Source organism: Saccopteryx bilineata, chromosome 2, assembly GCF_036850765.1.
Source record: "Saccopteryx bilineata isolate mSacBil1 chromosome 2, mSacBil1_pri_phased_curated, whole genome shotgun sequence".
NCBI classification, from domain to species: Eukaryota; Metazoa; Chordata; class Mammalia; order Chiroptera; family Emballonuridae; genus Saccopteryx; species Saccopteryx bilineata.
Window position 1 is genome coordinate 69,491,766 of NC_089491.1, and position 18,240 is coordinate 69,510,005.

The 18,240-nt window shown below is 39.5% G+C and overlaps 1 protein-coding gene across 15 annotated transcripts in view; it reads right to left on the reverse strand.

Annotated features, from left to right (window-relative positions):
- PTPRD (protein tyrosine phosphatase receptor type D) overlaps positions 1–18,240 on the reverse strand; it is a 2,510,439-nt gene that overhangs the window by 571,946 nt on the left and 1,920,253 nt on the right. For 5 of the 15 annotated variants that reach the window (XM_066257244.1, XM_066257243.1, XM_066257241.1 and 2 more), the window contains exon 1: positions 11,779–12,564. The exons of 4 other annotated variants lie outside the window; for them this stretch is intronic. The gene's annotated coding sequence lies outside the window, so the exon portion shown is untranslated. Of the gene's footprint in view, positions 1–11,778; positions 12,566–18,240 lie in introns of those variants that run through there. 6 more of the 15 variants (XM_066257240.1, XM_066257239.1, XM_066257249.1 and 3 more) reach the window with 3 other exon arrangements.

The following is an 18,240-nucleotide window of genomic DNA, read 5'->3' on the forward strand; positions in this document are numbered from 1 at the left end:
CAGCACTTTAAAGAATGAATGGATAATGGAAGAAAAGGTGAGTGAGTTAAAAACAAATAAGGTCTCTAAAACTCTTGCAGAGAAAAAAATGCAATTCTATATCCTTGGGAGACCTGGTTCTAACATTTACCATCCTTTATGCTTTTGAATTTTGATTGTCAGTTGTCAGAAAGTTGTTTGTGGGCTTGCTTGCTTGTTTATTTGTTTGTTTGTTTGTTGGGGAGGGTTGTGGACAAAGGTTTTCCTAGACTAGTTTCCTATAAAGCATGAAAAAAACCCACAAACTGATAGAGTTTGAACTAAAGTTCAAACATTAGCTCCTGTTTGCAAACTGACACACTCCTCTCCTGGCTGTCTGTGTTAACATTCAAGTCTTTGCAGGGCCTTAGGATATCAGTGAGACAAATTTCTAATGACAGGAAATACAAGCCGTCACACATGCCAGCTGTTTGGCATGAGAAAAGATTGCCTGGCTGTGCCTTACAGACATGGTACAGCCATTCATGGCTAAGCTGGCACAGCCAGTCCTGTCCCCATGTCACCCAGCCAGTCCATCTAAAATCAGATTAGAAGTTACAAATCCTAGTGTTCAAATACTACCAGGCTGCAGAAAATTTCCATGGCTCAACATCAACAAGGGGCTTGCGTGTGAGACATATGTCACCTTCTAAAAAATGTACGCTTCACCAGGCACATTCACCACAAGCATATTTCTACATTGCGGTCCCTACCACTCTTGTTCTTGTGAGCTTGGCTTGCCAAAACGGAGATCAATTTTATTAGATGCCATTAGTCTCCGTTAGGACGGTCATTTGAATAACAACAGATTGGCAAGTATAAAACTAAGGCACCTGTTGTACACTTGGCAGCCTGAATGGGGCCTCTGAAAATGAAAACAAATACGAGCTATAATCATGCCAGGCAATGGCTTTTGGTTCAATAATGACCATGTGTCAGAATTAAGTGCATGTGGGAATTCCTACCACAGCCAGATGTAAAGGCAGATTTGTCTTGTCTGGTGGCATATGAGGAGATACACACAGTACACTCAGATCTGGCTTTGTCTTGGTTTGGGAGGGAACTAGGTAAGTGGAACTTAGCTCAAATAAAAATAAAATTAATTACTGAGAATCACTGACAATATTACCATAAACTGTAGAGTTAAATATTAAACATAAGGATTGTAAGATTTGGGTGGTGAACTAATTTATCTCTGAGTTTTTGGGCACACTGATTTGTTCACGGCGTCCTCCGCACCAATGTGCCTATACTTCTTCTATACTACACTGAGCCAGGCCGTGGGGTCGGGGCGGAAGATGCCACTGGGAATAAGACATCGGTCCTGGCTTCGAGGACTTTGTAATGAATCAGACCTTAAGCAAGCAATTACAACGCATTTTAACAGAAGCTATATGTGGAATATATATTCAGGGCTCTTCTTGTGCTTAACAGGTGTCCAGGTTTGGGAGGGTGGGAAGGCCTCTTGGAAGTCAGCTAAGGTAAGACCTGAAGGAAGAAGTGAGTCAGGCAAAAATAATATGCGGGAGGGTCTTTCCACTTGGGAAAAGAGAAAGCATGCTTTAAATTACAGACGGAAAGGTCAAAGTACTACACCCAGGAAAGTGCAAGTACTTTAGTGTAGCTGGGATATATGTGTGTCAGGGAGTGGGGGGAGGGGGAAGGGGAGGAGCAAATAAGTAAGAGAATGGCTGGTGGCAAAAGACAAGCAGGCAAGAACATCAAGGGCCAGGTAAGTTCTGCTAATTACAAGCTTTATATAGAGAGAAACGGAGAGCCATTAGGATTGAAAGGAGAAGGTGACATGATCAAACTTCATTTTGATAGGGGAACTATTGTGAGTTCCCACCTAAACACAGAGGCTGAAATCCATGCAGAAAATGATTGGGGCCCTGCGAACGGGTGCTAGCTAACATATTAAAGGGCGCTGAATAATCTGATTGAAAGAAAGTTAACATTTATTTTGGTACACTTAGAATAAAGCGATTTATTTAGAGAAATTTTTAATTCTACTTTTTTTTTTGGTTAGAAATAAATCAAAATAAACCTTAGTCTAGATAATAGTAAAATTCTGATTCAAAACATTTAGGCAATCATTTCTTAAAGTAGCACCTGCATATGCATAATAACAGTTATTGAACTTGTCTTTCTTCATTTATTAACTATCATTAAAAAGCACTGATTAAGAACCTAAATGTGGAAGAGCCCTCGCTACACGTTACCCAAAGCAGGCAGTACACCCTGCTCCAGGCTTCTCGGAGGTGGTTTATGAATTAAGTTATAAGAACATGTGGCTAAATGTGAGATCATGCGGTATATGCATGTGAGAAACATTCTAGAAATCTGGGCAAAGAAGACTTGCTGATGTACTACTGTATGAGCCCTAAAAGACCAAAGAATTTTCCACATAACTTTATGTACCAGGTCTGATTTGAAACTTTAGGGTGTTTTCAAAGAAAAAAATAATTTTCCAAATCATCAAACAAATGTAACATCCTGTATTATATTATTTGTAAATCATAATTAATTAGAAGTAAGTTGCTGAGGCTTTACCAAAAATAATAATAATAATAATAATAAAGAACTAAACCTTTATAAAATATGTTAAGTGGGAAAAAATTTATCAAATCATCCATCTGTGGTTAATGAAATTAACAGGTGAGCATTGAAAATACAGTGTTTTAGAAGACATTATAATTGAAAAAATTCCTTAGATAAAACGGGGTTGGGCAGGTTGCCAATAAATAGAATGCATATAGATCAGTCACTGGCATAATTTCATTTCTTTGATGGGAGGCTGCTCTTCAGATAGCACTGCTGGTTCTACTTTCTCTTTGTCAGAAGACTTTGATTCTGTACCTGTTGGGCAGCTAAGAAAATACCAGCCTTTGTGATTTTAAAAACTATTTTGGTAGAAATATTTTATTTAACCACTTATGCTCTAGGACTGACCCTAGATCTAAAGCAGTTGTGTCACTGGCCCAAAAGCACATAATTTTAATGCTAAAAGGCAAATGCCAAAGAGTCCAGACCGTTTAGGTAAAAATAATAAAATAAAATTTAAAAAGTTCAGTGCCTCCTGTCCCAAGCAGAGCAAGAAACAGCAGAGACTTTTCAGAAACAATAGAGTGACAACCTACATAATACTTAAGATTCTTCCTCAACTTGGATTAAGAAAGCACCATGCCACTGGGCATACCTGCCGAGTATATAAGAAATACTTTTTTAAAAATTCATGTCAAACACAAGAATATATTGAAGGGTTAAAAGTGAAGTATCTATATATAAAAGTTGGGATTGTAATATTACTTGACGTAAAAATTGGGCTTTAAGGTCCCACCTTTATTATATCTGCCTATGCAACCTTGGGAAAATTACTTTACCCATCTAGAAATCAGCTTTCTCTTGGGTGATAATAAAAGCACCCAATATACATATATTTGTTCTAGAGACTGAACATGATACAGAAGTTAAAGTGTTATGCAGAATGCCGGGGACACAGAAAGAGCTCAGTCCATGTGAGCAACTCCCACTGTAATGACTTTACATGCTGATTACTATTGCTGTACTTCTAATACCAAGACGATTACAGAAAATATGTTTTCCACCTATCTCAGTGTCCTGAGCATCATCAGAGGTTTCAAATGAATAATTATTCTTCACATTTACAATCTCCATTAAGTTCAACTCAACTAAATTTAAATAAAAGGGCATAGCACTTGAACTGAGAATTAGAAAATGAGAGAATAATTAGGAGGATGGCAATGAACACAAGTTAGGACAGCGGTCAGGAAAGAAAGTAGACTCCAGGAACAGTACTGGTAGAGTCAGAGAGAGGTGCCCAGTGCAGCCTTCTCTCTGAAGGCAGGTTCCCTGACACTGCAGGAGCACAGAACACCTGGGGCAACGATGAGAGAGGAGGCTGGACACACTAGTTCGGATCAGACTGCAAAGAAATCTGACTGCTGTGATGAGGATTTAGTACTTGAGTGTACAGCATGAGCAACTTTGCACTTCAGAAAACAAAATTTTTTAGGAGTGAAAAAAAAAAATGAGAAAATACAAAGACCACATAGGAAGCTATGCATAGTGTGCTGAGCATCTAAAAAACGTGATCAGAGGGCAGAAATAGAAAGGAAGTGATTAAGTTATAAGGGATGACAGGAATAAAACCTAAAAAAATAATAAAGAGTGGATGGAGACCAGAATGAAAGGAAGGAAGGAGACAGAGATGGCACCAAAGTTTCTAGTCCAGAGTCAAATCAGATGATGAGATACTAAGAAAAAAGAAGTAAGTACCAGTATGGATAAAAGATAATACTGAGTTTGGGATACAGGAGAGCCTTCTATTTCTCAACCACCCTGCAAGCAGATAAAAATATTCATATCTGGAACTCCAGAGAGAAGTTGGAAGATTTAGTTTTAAGATCACCGATGCAGAAATTATATCCCCATGAGGTATAAATAGGAGTATCCCAGTAGATAAGGTAGATAGTGACTTGAAGAGGGCCACAGATAAAAGGACAATAAAAGAGTTCAAATGGAAATGAAGACACAGAGGCCCAATCATCAAATGAAGAGGAAACTGTGCTGATGAAGAAAGTGAGGGTGAAAGAAAGAACTCACATTGAACAAGTCTCATTCACAGGATGTTTCCAAGAGACGATGTTACCCATAATTTATTCTTCTAGCAAAAATGACAATTTCCTCTTACCCGCCCTCCATTCCCCCCCCCCCAAAAAGTGAAAAATATTGCTTGGCCTTTAACTGGATTTAGAATATTTAAGACATTTCCAATATTATTCCCAAGTAGCCAAATCTTGATAAACCCATTTAAAATAAGATATAAAACCATGTATCAAAACATCACGCTGAACAATTTTAATCAGAGAAGTCAAAAGTAGTTGCCATATTTGCTTCTCTCTTAAAATAAATTAATAATATTTCAAGGAAGTTACCATTACAAGCAGTTTAAATATGTTTTCCCAGGGAGGCCAGAATCTACTTGTGCACCGAGAAACCATTAGTGCACGCTCAGTGTGTGTCTTTAGGTGGAGCGGAGCCTTAGAAAGGGGGGTGGAGTAAAAAAATTATTTTAAACATTAAAAACAAATGTCTTTTTGACCTATAATGGGACACAAGATCAGCATGAGATGTGTCTAGTCTAATTTTTCCCTACGAAATTATACTGGAAGATCTTAGGGAGAGACAGAGGCTATAAATTCCTACCCTCCATCAATACATTTGACCTCAGAGCAAACCCCACAACTGGCTACAGGCACCCACCATCCATCATTGCTCTGGAAACCTGATCTTTCAGGGAAGGACAGCTGCACTGGGCAAAGAGCTAAAGAGCTTTCTAAGATGCACTACCACGAAAGGAAAAAAAAAAAAAAAAGGCAGTTCTTCCTGTTCATATTTTAATTAACTGCTCTTCTAAACATTTCTTCACCCGGAATGCAGCTCCACATCCAGTATTATCAGGAATCTATAAATAATATTTTTTTTCCTTTCAAGCAAAATGCTCTTTTTTGTAAAATCTAGGTAAAATCATTTCTAGTTTTTGCTTTAAAAGCATTCAGAGATATTGTACGTGGCATACCGATGCGTACAGACTTCATAAACGTGCTGGAAAGAAAAAGCAGCCCCAGCATCTGCGGCAATTATAGCATGTACGCAACAGAGTGCAAACGGAGCAAAGGTTCACCAAACACTCATATTCAACAAGTCTGAATTTTTAAAATCAGGTAGTAACCAGTTATAGCAAATAGCTAAAGACAAGAGAACGCCATCACATATGACTCCTATATCCATAAACTTTTTTATGTAAAATACAGAACAAGACAAATTCTTATTATCTAATTGGATCTTCATCATATCTATGATTATTCTCTCCATTTTTCAGATGATGAAAATGAGACCCTGAAATGTTATATAATTTCCCCCAAGATTCCACAGCTACTAAAGTGGACAAACTAAGACACAGATTCAGTTTTCTTTTTTTCTTACATCAAATTTGTCACGTATGTTCTCTTTACTGTAGCAAAAAAAAAAAAAAAAGAAAGGAAACCAGTCGAGACTTTGCAGTCTTCAGTATTTTCATTATATAACCTCACAATTAAATAAGATGAAAACAATTACTGATTTTCAATTATTTATAATTGAGATAAATAATTTATTACTAATTCAGTCCTAATACAAATATTTTAGTTAACAAAAAGAGTCCATTCACTGAAGCTTTAAAAAAAGTCTCCTATTAGTTGTGACCTAATAATGATTACAAATGATCACTTTATATATTGGAAAGTACAATTTCTCCTAATCCCAAAGCAACACTGCAAAGCACTATTTTCTAAATGCAATTTACAAATCTCAATTTTGTTAGCTACTGTAACACTAAAGAATATAACTCCAGGGCTGCTAAAAAAAAAAAAAAGTACAATTAAGACTTTATAAATTCAATCAATCTCATGAAATGGACAGTTTACAATGTTTAAATCCAGTAAATAGCAATGTGGTAAAGGTCACAATGTTCTTGACATTGTTATCTGAATGTCAAAGTTAAATAGTGTTTGTGGTCGGTGAATTGAAAGAACTAGGAGCAAGCTTGGCCTCAGATGGCAGTTTCTGCTCTTATATTTTGATAGAAATGCTGGAGGAGCAAGGAGAAGCCCACTACCTAAGAGCAGACATGAACGAAGGAAAGCATGGTTTGCTTGCTCGCTGCAAGTGGATGACGAGGAACCTCTAAGTTGTCTCAGTACTATTTGGCTACTGGTACACCTGATCTGCTGGCTTACAGACAGAATCAGTAGTCCTAGCTTCCACATTGTCATTTCTTTCCTTTAATGTACTAACCTATGATACATAGGGATTTCATCATGCAGATAGTAGAGGTTGAAAAGCCAAAAAAAAAGTTCAGTTTTGCTTCTAGTAAAGCTGTAAACCCACTAACAAGTACCAGTACTAATGGGATCCTATTAAATATATATCAGCATCAAATAGAAAATCATGGCCAGAAGGTTATTGAATGAATTATTTTAAAAAGACGGGAGGCAGAACATTGCAGGCATTATTTTCATCAAATTTTTTCCCCTGATGAGATGCCTTGAGGAGTGTGACAATGTTTATGGACATAAAATTTGAACTCCTTTAATGTCTAAGTCTTAAAAATGTTTTATAAAAAAATGTTAAGAAAAATGCAAACTAGATACCTGAAAGCAAATAGGTCATCTTTTTTATAGGGAAACGAGGTGCATAGGCCTCAAATGTACTTTTGTGAAATATGCCTTATAAGAATTTTATTTCATTAATGCTTCAGGCTAGCATTGTCGTGGCTTTATTATTTAGGTTACATTAAATCAGAGACTGTTGTAGCCCATAAGCATTTGTTCTTTGACCTTCCCTAGTCTTGTGACGCAAAGAAACTGCTGAACTTTTACATGCGAGGCCATAATTTCATATAATGAACAATCAGTAAGCACAAGCCACATATTCTTTTAGCCATCTTTCTTAAGGGCTTCATTGTGGAGAGCCAAAATATACTTTTAAAAGGGGGAGAATAAAGGGGATTGTCAAGTCAAGCATGGTATTTTAATGTTACCAAATACTAATTAGAAGCAAATGAGATTATCCATATAGAAATCATATCCCCAAACAAACCTGTCCTTTGGTAGAAATGTCACTATGTTATGAAATTACAGAAGCTTAAACAAGTAATATTTGTGGGAATGAAATTTACTGACAAACCCTTCTAAGCAGCCTTCTCCCACATTATCAGATTTCTTCAGTTGATGTGTTTATAGGAATCCTAAATCTTGTAGTTTACAGAACAACTCTTCTCTTTGCTCTTTTTTGGCAAATCATTGTCAATATAAAAAGAAATGTTTTTAAACAATGAATTTGCTTGAGGCGGCAAGTTGCCTTTCTGTCTTCACAAGTAGGTAGCTTTTCTAAAAGATTTTTTCAAAGAAGCCAAACAGTACAAAAACAAGGTAAATAACTTCACCAGAGCAGTAAGATACTCAGAGTAGGCCTAGCTTAAAATATTATTCATTTACTCCCACTAAACTTTTCAACAAGAAAATACTGTCCCTTTAAGAAAATAAAAAAAAAAATAAAACATTCTTGGAATAATCTGCAAAACTGAATAAATGTATCTTTATATTTAGCACTTCATATATCTGTGTTTATAATATAAGTCCTAAAAGAATTTCTTTTGTGTGGTCAGGAAGCTAAACGCACTACATCAAAGGTAAAGTTTATTTTTGAGATTTCTAGAAACTTTGAGGATTAAAAAGGTACCCATGTCCAAAGTTTAAATGATGTGAGCCTAAAAGTCTGATGCTCTCCGGGTTATAAATGAGAGCATACACACACTTCGACTCTCAAACTTCCCACCAATCACGCTGAAATTAAAGAAAGGTAGTTTGAAATCAAAATCACCTTGAGAAAGCCATGGTTCCTGAAACAGCACTTATCACATGTGATTGAATTAATGAATTCTTGTTTATCCAGAGGATCCTTTTAAAAATATAATTGTTCAATGGCTTGATAAATCAAGTTTGGTCTGAAGGAAATCCAATATGCAAATACAGATAGTGGGCTTTTACAAATAGTCATCCTTGCCAGTTTGAAAAACTGAAAATCAACAAAAGAACAGTGTAAGTATACTTGACCTTATTGCCTAATGTCTATCAAGATCGCTACGGCTGGTCGATTTCAAATTTGTGAAACTGACACTTAAAAATGCATAGAGCATCTTCAGTCCAGGTCCCTCAAGTGCTGACTAAACTGTAGTCACAGCTTCAGATTCTCCTTCTATACTAACTTGCACAGCACTTACAAAGCTGGTTTAATCACACCATCAATCTATGACTACACTTTCCTTAAAGTAATTCTGCTTCATTTATCTTCTGATCCTACATTATGCAAATAATATTCTTTATCAGTTGAAAAAAGAAGTTATTAATATTCCTATTTGTTTAGCCTTGACATACACTGAGAACCGGTGGATCACACATGAATTTGCACAAATACCACCTCTATGTTTCACACTCTACGTGAAAAATCAACCTTACACCACCTGAGTTTTAAAGAAGTTCTAAATAATGTTCTTGAAAAACCCTCAATCAATGTCTATAACTAACAACAGAGCATGAGTTAATAGGTTTAAAAAGACAAAACAAAAACTTAGGGGACTACCTATTTGATTTTTTTTTAATATCTCTCTAGGAAGGTTTTGCGTATGCCACACAAGGGTATCTCCTGAATATAAGAACAGTTATACAGGCCCCTAGTGGCTTAGTAAATAGCAGCAGATGAGGGAATTCCAATTCTTAGTTCTTGACTTTGAGATATGCTTGCTTTAAATGAATGTCAATCTTAAAAGGCAAATCAAATCAATGTACTTAATACTTTAAGCAGTTTTACTTTCATGGTTATCTACTCAAATACATACATATTAAAACAGATCATGGCATATGATTACTTTAATAACTACAACTGCACTGGTCCAAGAAGAATTTGTGTTACATAACCTCCACAAAAATATTTAATTCATTCACCTCCTTACATGTCATTACCAAAGTAATATATTACTCATATATATTAAAATATATTCATTCAAGAGACACTTTTCCTCTCTCAATATCATTCCTCTTATACTATTCCTCTTATACTGAGGGCTTTAAGAACAGATTAATTCTATGTAAAGTGCTCACTATTTAAAATGAAATATAGATACAATCTGAATGCCACTTTTACAATGGCAGAAATCGAAAGGTATTTCCCAACAACAGCTAGTGATAAAACTCACATTGCAATGCACCTATTTTAGAAGATCTACAATTAATAACACCCCATAATCCTCATCCCTTTGCTGTCTTTCCTTTACAAAAGAAAATTCCAGGCAGGCACATTTACAGCTTTTAGCAATTTTTAACTGGACACAATCTGACAGCTGAATTCATGAAACTGACCAGCTTGTCAATTTCACACTTTGAAAGTACAATAATAGCTGATAGCATGAGGGTGAATTTAAGAAATCTGTCACAGAATTGCTAGCTCCATTGAAAAGCGAAGAGCAGTACATAATTATGGGAGGTGAGAGGTAAGAAAATTTCTCTCTATTGGCCATTTAGGATGTTTGTTTCAACAATTAGGACACTGAGCATTGAAAATTTATTTCTCATGCTATGTAAATAAAATAATACCTGCAGCATAAAACAATTTTTTTTTCAAAATAAGTGTACTCTCTACTAAGCATTGTCCTGAATATCTTTATATTACCAACACAGCAATCTTTAAGTTGGTATTATCTGAATATTCCTTTAAACCAGACTATTTCAAGACTTGGTACATCAACCTGGTTTTACTCAAGTTGAGTAGTAGGTGTGTACACTCTGAAACAGAGATAGAATGGTCAGAAGTATCAATGGTTGGACTAACCACCCTATATGAGTGCTAAAGGATGGTTGGAAAGAACACACCAAGGGAAAGGTCCACATTTGTAGATATGGAAGTCCAACAGCAAATCAATCTCCTCGGGAGCAGTTACTAGTCTCTGAAAGGCTCACAATGTGTGTGCTACGCTCTGTTAAGTTGCTGGCGTTCTGTCTGTAGGCATGATAAAGGAAAAATAAAAACTTTAAGAGAAAATACAGGGGAGTGCTTCTGCCGGAATCTTCCTGGATGCCTAAAGCACAAACTGGGTCTGGGGATCACTCTAAGAATTTTAGGAAACAGAGGAGAGAAACATATAGCAAGTCCTGTTCTGGGAGGCGAGCTGAAACAATGCAAGTAAGTGGATTGTGATAGGGTTTTGGAGAATGTAACTACTTACTATTCAGAGTCTTGGAACACCCAATTAATGAAAGCCAAGCTTACACTTAAGAGTTCAAAATTTTCTGTTTAAGCATAAGAAAACTGACTCATCTGTTAATGTCTTTAAATGAAAATCAACCTCGCAAATAAACAATATAAGTTTTCTACATCCCCATAAAACAGGTACGATAAATCGATAGAAAAGCAAAGACCCTTTGGTTTGGCCATGGCTTTCTTTTTACAGTTTCCTACAACTTGGACTTTTCATGATAAAGTCCCTTCCCTACAGAATAATATGTAAGCACACCAGATTCCCGTAGCAGAACTACGAGCTTTGATTCTGCTATGCAAAGGTCTCCAAAACAATCCCCCTCCTCTATGGCAGCCGCGTAGACTTTGATTCCTGCTATTTCTCCTTCTCCCCACTAGTTCAAGAGAAAAAAGGAAAAAAGAAAGAAAAGAAAAGAAATCGCCCCCTCACCCTAATCAGCCCTCCTTAAAACAGTAATCATTGCCACGTAAAATATATATATATATGTGTTTAATATATATATATATATATATATATATATGCATGCAGTGGCAGAATTCCTGGGTAGGGTCATATGCCCCACCGCTCCACCATTTCCCCAATACTACTCCCACCGTAGGAGGAGAGAGCGGGGGTCGCACGAATACACACACCCAAACAACCTCATTCTCCCCAGTCTGAGGTTTTAAGCGAGAAACAAACCCTGAAGGGGAGGACCTCTGCCCAAGGAGGTTCAGAAGAGCAAACTGTTTGCGCTCTGCTGCCAGAGCGCTGGGCTCGCAGGCGCGGGACTGTGTAGCTCCGCCGGGGGACTTGGGGGCTGCCGGAGCCGGGCTCAGGGCAAGCCCGGGGCGCAGAATGGGAAGGACACCTCGGGAAGGGCCGGGTCAGCTTGGAGGACTTACCTGGTCATGTTGGCTCCGGGCAGCCTCCACCACCGCCTTCCGCGCCGCCACCAGCACTTTCCTCCGCGCCTTTGCGCCCCGCCACGGCCGTGCAGCCCGCGCCTCCCCAAGCCACCGCCTCCGGGCGGCCAATTTAATCCCGCGGAAAAGCAGACGCTGCTGCAGGAGCCCCACTAGTCGCTGCCGCCGCCCGGCCCTCGTGCGGCCAGCCCAGTCCAGAGCGAGGAAGTGGAGGAGAGTCAGCGAGTGAGTCCAAAATCCCGAAACCCAGCATCCAAAGGAGCGCGTCCCCCCGCCCTCCCTCCACCCTTACTCCCTTCTCCTCCTCCTCCGCCTCCTCTTCCCGGGCCGTCCTCCTGGCCCTTCTGAGCCAGCAGCTTCCGCGGTGGTTTCTCCTCCTCCCGCTCCTCCTGCTTGCCCTGCGCTCGCTTCTTTGGCTGTCGCCGCGGCTGTGTGTCTCCTCTCCCTCCTCCTGCTGCTCTTCCTCCTCCTCCCGCGCCTCGATGCTCTGCCACTCGCGGCTGGGGGGTCCGGGGCCGCGTCTCCTCTCCTCCCTCCGCCTCTCTTGTTTGTACTTCCTGCTGCTGCTTCTTTTAAAGAGGATTCTTTGGCCACAAATAGCAACTCGGCTGCGCCCCTCAGCGCCTCCCTCCCCTTCTTTTCTTCCCCCCAAAAGTGAAGCGCACGCGAGAGGTAACCAGAAACTGAGACCGGCGAGGGGTGGGGAGGAGAGGCGGGGAGAGAGGATGAGGCGAAGCCTGCAGACCCGCGGAGCAGAGTCAAGGGCCAGGAGGTGGGTTGGCCAGTCCAGCCCAGTTCTTGGACCTGGCGTGAACCTTGTGGTTATGGTTTGAGGCCAGGTGGTTTGGTTGGGAAATTAAATGAAAAAGCTTAGGAAAGTGATTGGAAAAGCTTCTCTCTTTGTTTCCTTTTTCTAAAATCCTCATAACGTGCTGGGGATCCCACGGAATCGCGGTGCCCCAGCGCTGGGGGATTGTGTGTGTACGCGTGGCCAGCAGGAGAGTGTGAGTGTGGGTGTGCCCGGGCGCAGGCAGCCAGGCCTCTGCGCCCACTGGCGAATCCCTGAGTCTGGACGACTGACCCATTGCGAGGGCTGGGGAGCTGGACGAAAGAGGGGCAGGCAGCCTGTGCAAAGGAAGCGCAACACACACACACACACACACACACACACACACACGAGGGGGCAGGGTGACGTCACTCCCCAGCATCCATCCACCAGGACAGAAAAGACCCTCCTTAATAAATTCTCACATCTCCTTAGAAATGCATACCCCGGCGCTTCCTGCTCTGCATCCTGGCGCAAGGCTGAAGAAAAAAAAAAATGCTGGTCTTGCCCCATGCAAAGCAGTTATAATATGTAATATAAAGAGCAGTCCTTGATGAAGCAGTTTGTGTCTGCCTCGGTTCACCTTGGCAGCCTCATTCGGGGATGCTTGTAGGATCCTCTTCGGAGTCAGAGAGTAAGACAGAGAAGTACTGAATCTTAGTGTAATACTCTTGCCTTGCTTCTCTGTCTTGGAAAGGTAATGATCCCTGGCTTCTCTGAAGGACACCACGAAACCATCTTCCTAGACAAACAGCCAGATGTTGGGCTACACAGCTTCATCTACAGAACCCTTTCTCCAAAGAAGACACTGTGGATTGTTAGCTAAGAGGTGGATTTTAACCTTCACTCCTTGATCTCTAGCATGTGAACGAAGTCCACAGTTAGCTAGAAGCTACCACTGGCAATTTCTTGGCCTACAAAATTTTAATTATCATTTGGTCAAAAAGGTTAAATAAAGTAAAGGCAGGGTCTCCTGTCACCTCCCTTGCTCTTTCTGTGTTCAAGCCAGAACATTTACTCAATACTTACTCCTGCAAGCTGGAGGCTGAGTTTGAAAGAGCAAAGGTAAGCAGACTGCCTCAGATTCAGGCTAATGACCCAGCATCCTGTCTGGTGTCTCAGGCTGCCCATTTGTTTCCACCATCTGCATGCTGTGCTCCTGAAAGGCCCTGAAGGATTGTTCAGTAATCCTCTACCCGCTGTGTGCTCCAAAAGAGAAGTCACATAGTTTTGAAAGGAATCTTGCTAAATGAAGTTTAGTTTTCCAGCAATTTGAGGGGGGTGAGGAGGACATGTTGGCATGACTCCTCCTTGGTTCTATCTTATTTTATGGTTAGCCTTATAATGTGAATCAAGAAGAAATCTATTCTTGTGCAAGCTTCCAATGGCCAGGTTTACCCTACAGACTTCCTCATGTGTGGCTGAGCAGGAATGATGGAAAGCTGCCCCCGTGCCCTTAATGATGGATCTGAAATCGGAGCCTCCACGTAGGTGATTCTCACTCAAGATGTAAACGCTGATTTGGTTTTCTCAGTGCCACATCTTCCCCCATAAACTGGTGAGTCCTATCTTCCTCTTGCAAAGGTGAATACTAGGGCAGCAAACAAAAACTTTTTAAAAACCCTAATATTCCTCTGCTGTTGTCTTTGGCAGATAGATACAGATACCGCAGCCTAATTTAAGAAAATCTGCCCAAATGAGACTTTATTTAAGCAGATCCCAGCTGGGACCTCTGATTGCTATCTGGGAGCATACACAGAGAACTATCAGCGTACCCCACTGGTAGCAAGGTAAACTAGCTAGTGAACCTAGTGCTCATCATTACTGAGGTGAGCAACAAGCAGGTGGAAAAGAAATCAGAGGAGACAGAGGACAGTACCCAGGGACACAACTTTCCCAACAGCGTGAGGTCCTAGATGTTCCTGTCTCTACAAGCAAACATCTGAGAGAGAGAAGTAGGAATGGGAGAAGGTGGCAGGAGAGTCTGAGCTATTATTATACAAAAGAGGCTGCTGCTGCTGAGGATGAGGGGACCGGACAATTAGAGAAGCTCAACTTTCTCTGCACATCTGAGCGGTGGGGGAGTGAGCCTGCAGCCTGATGTACATACAGTAACACTCTAATTCAGATAATATAATCTCTGGGTCATATCATTTAGAGATTTGAAGTCAAAGAACATCAGAAGTGGGGTAATCATCTGTTGAAATCACCTTATTTTACAGGTAAGGAAACTTAGTCCCTGAGAGTCTAAGGTGACCCAAAATCTGGTAACAGAAACAACAAAAACCCAGATATCATGACCCAATGTCCCTCTGTCTTCAATTATGTGCCAGTTCTATATAAAAGAAGTTTTGTTTTTAATTTATCAGTGAGCAATAAATGCAGGATATTTTAAAACTACAAATACGTACATGAAGGAAAATAAATGGGACTAGACATTTTCTTAGTTCCTTTCCAGCTCTAACATTCTGTGATGAATAGCACACAGGAGCTTTCCTACAGCACAACCCCCTCTAGTGCATAATTCAGCATATGATGAGTATGAGTCTATTTTGGATGCTGTCCAAGAGAGTCAGTTCCTAGAAGTACTCAGAAGATTTTATTCTCATCTCTCATGAAGCATTCTAAAACGACTAAAAATAATCATAATGACAATAATAGTAATCATTTCTTATACTTATATTATGTACTAAACATCATGCTGTCCCACTGTTTTCAAAAGGCACCTTGTGTGGACCAGGAATGTAGTGGGTCATGAACAGTTTTTAAGCAAAAGAAATGAGCCCTGGCTGGTTGGTTTAGTGGTAGAGCATCTATCTGCCCAGCGTGTGAAGTCGATTCCCAGTTAGGGCACATAGCAGAAGCGCCCATCTGCTTTCTCCACTCCTCCCCCTCTTGCTTCTTTCTCTCTCTCTTTTCTTCTCCTGCAGCCATGGCTCCATTTGAGCAATTTGGCCCTGGGTGCTGAGGATGACTCCATGGCCCCTGCCTCAGGCGCTAAGAAGAGCTTGGTTGCTAAGCAATGAAGTAACACCTCACAGGGGCAGAGCATTGCCCCCTAGTGGGCTTGCTGGTTGGATCCCGATCAGGTTGCATACAGGAGTCTGTCTCTCTGCCTCCCAGCCTTCCCTCCTCTCACTGAATAATAATAAAAAACATGAAAGTAGTAAATAAAACAATGAAAGTGCATTATATGTACTAAGTATTGCTTTGTCAAACACCTTTCAACTATGTGGTTAGTGATTAAAAGGAAAAGTTTCAAAGCTGTTGACTTGCCTCTGATCTTAACAATTGCCCAACTGTGTAAGTATTATTAGTCCCTTACATAAACGAGGAAACAGAACCAGAGGATAAGTTATTTCACCAAGCTGACATAACTAAATATTAGGTGGCCATGTTAGAATTTTGGACCTACATCAGTTTGACTTCAAATCTTATGTTTTTATTTTATTAAAATCACTGATTATATTAACTGAGGCACTAAAAAACTGTTGCTGATTATCTTTTCTTTTGGAGGGCTACAGTAGTTTGTATTAAATACAGTTACCATAAAATGGAGAAACATAACATAGGTACATATGACATGTTCTGAAGACAGTGAACAGTTTAATCAGGCACTTAAATGAGTATCTGAGACCTCTTCTAGGTGCTAATATGCTTCACCAATTTACTGCTAAATGCATAAATGCAATATTAATAATCATCTTCAAATAACTTAAATATCAATCTCTATAAATGTTAAAATGTTTACTTGAGAGAGTTCTTCAAATCCATGCATTTCTCAGTAGCTTATGGCTTGTCCCAAATACAGAACTGGTGTGTGACATAGATTAAAAAATACATATGTATAAAACAGTCCCTAAACTAGGCAATATTTTAATTTATTTGGAAATACAAGAAACATACACATACAGCATTTCCACCAAAATTGTGAACAAAGATGCCAAAAATTTGAATACCACACTAATTTTTTGACTCAGAAAGTCCTATAAATTCTAACAGTAGCATGGCAAGTTCTGCTGCTGTTAGTCCCATTCTTCAGATCTGAAGGCTCAAACTCAGAACTAGAAGGTGATTGAAATAAAGGTCTAGTCCTGGTCTTTCTGATTCCACTACCCAGTCTCTTTACAAACGTGGGCTTCCTGTAGACAAAGGGGTGGTTAGAGATTTTGAGACATGCTATACAAATATCTATACTTTTCACCACCAGAAAGAAATTTCACTTTCTTTTTCTGCAGGGTCTCAGTTCTTGTTGCTGTCAGGCAGCACTGTTTTCTTAAAGAAAAGAAACCCGCATTGTCCTCTAAAGAAAGGCCTAGAAAAGCCGAGCTCTCCACACTGACTGTTCAGTTCGGCTGCTGCATCTCATCCTCACCTGCAGTGTGTAGAGGACGTTATGGTACGATGCTGTTTTCCATTGGCTCTGCTACTGGAGATTACTGCATGCGACTGTGACAAATGGATATTCCCATTAAATTCTTTAGTAGAGTGGGACATTCCATTAACCATTGGCACTATCCCAACCAAGTGAAACATTGGGTCATTTTTTTTCTTATGAACAAAAAGTAAGAGAGAAAACAAAGGATATACACTAACAACCTATTTTATGTTGTTGTATGCATTATGCTAGCCATATATTACAATTATTTATAATTAATATATGACAAGCTGTCAGCTAAAATTTAACAGGTGATTTTTCAAGAAGTCCCATTAATTCATACATTAAGCAGTGGGATTTCAATACTGCCGAACAATGAAAGTACGTTTTGGTTTTGTTGTTTTAAATGTATTGTGTTTCAACGGTCAAAGGCCACCTATCTTTATATTTTTGCAGCATCTTTTAAAAATACAAGGTTTGCTTACAGAAACAGGTACTTTGTTAGTAATGTAAGAAATAAGCACATTTTTTTTGTCATTTAACCTTTGAATGCTAATGTTTTCACTGAGGAAACTAATTCCCTAGTATTTATGTTTAAGTTTTAAAATTTTATGATTTTTTATACATTTTTCAAATGATGTCTTTAGTAGTAAAGGCAAAGCTGAATGGAGAGGAAAGTAATTGCACTTACTTAGGTCCCATTTAGTCTTTGTACCTTACACTAGAGAATTTTGGAATGAATGAATATTTTAAAATACAGAAAAAGATTAAGAAGTCACCAGAAAGCTTGTAATTAATCACTCAATAGAGGGGAAATCTACAGAGACCAAAAACTGATGAAGCAATCTCCGTTTTGCTGAATGGCACAAGAATAGGGCACATGATGGAAATGAACTACAACTATTTCTTGGGAAGGATAACAAGATTCTTTCAGAAAGAAAAGCTTGGTTTCAATATCTATAGAATGTCAATGCCATGGAACCTAACTAGAAATGAAGTTAAAACTCCTATCTTATTATTCGTGCCATAGCCTACCAAAGTTTGCACAATAGTGCCCCCTCATCTGCAGGGACATGTACCAGGACCCCCAGTGGATGCCTGAGACCACAGGTAGTACTGAACCCTGTATATACTATGTTTATTCTATACATAATTTTTTCACTTCAATGAAGCACTCTACAGTTTCACTTTGGCATGTCCAAATTGCCAGCATCACAGCTCTTGTGCTTTGGGGCCA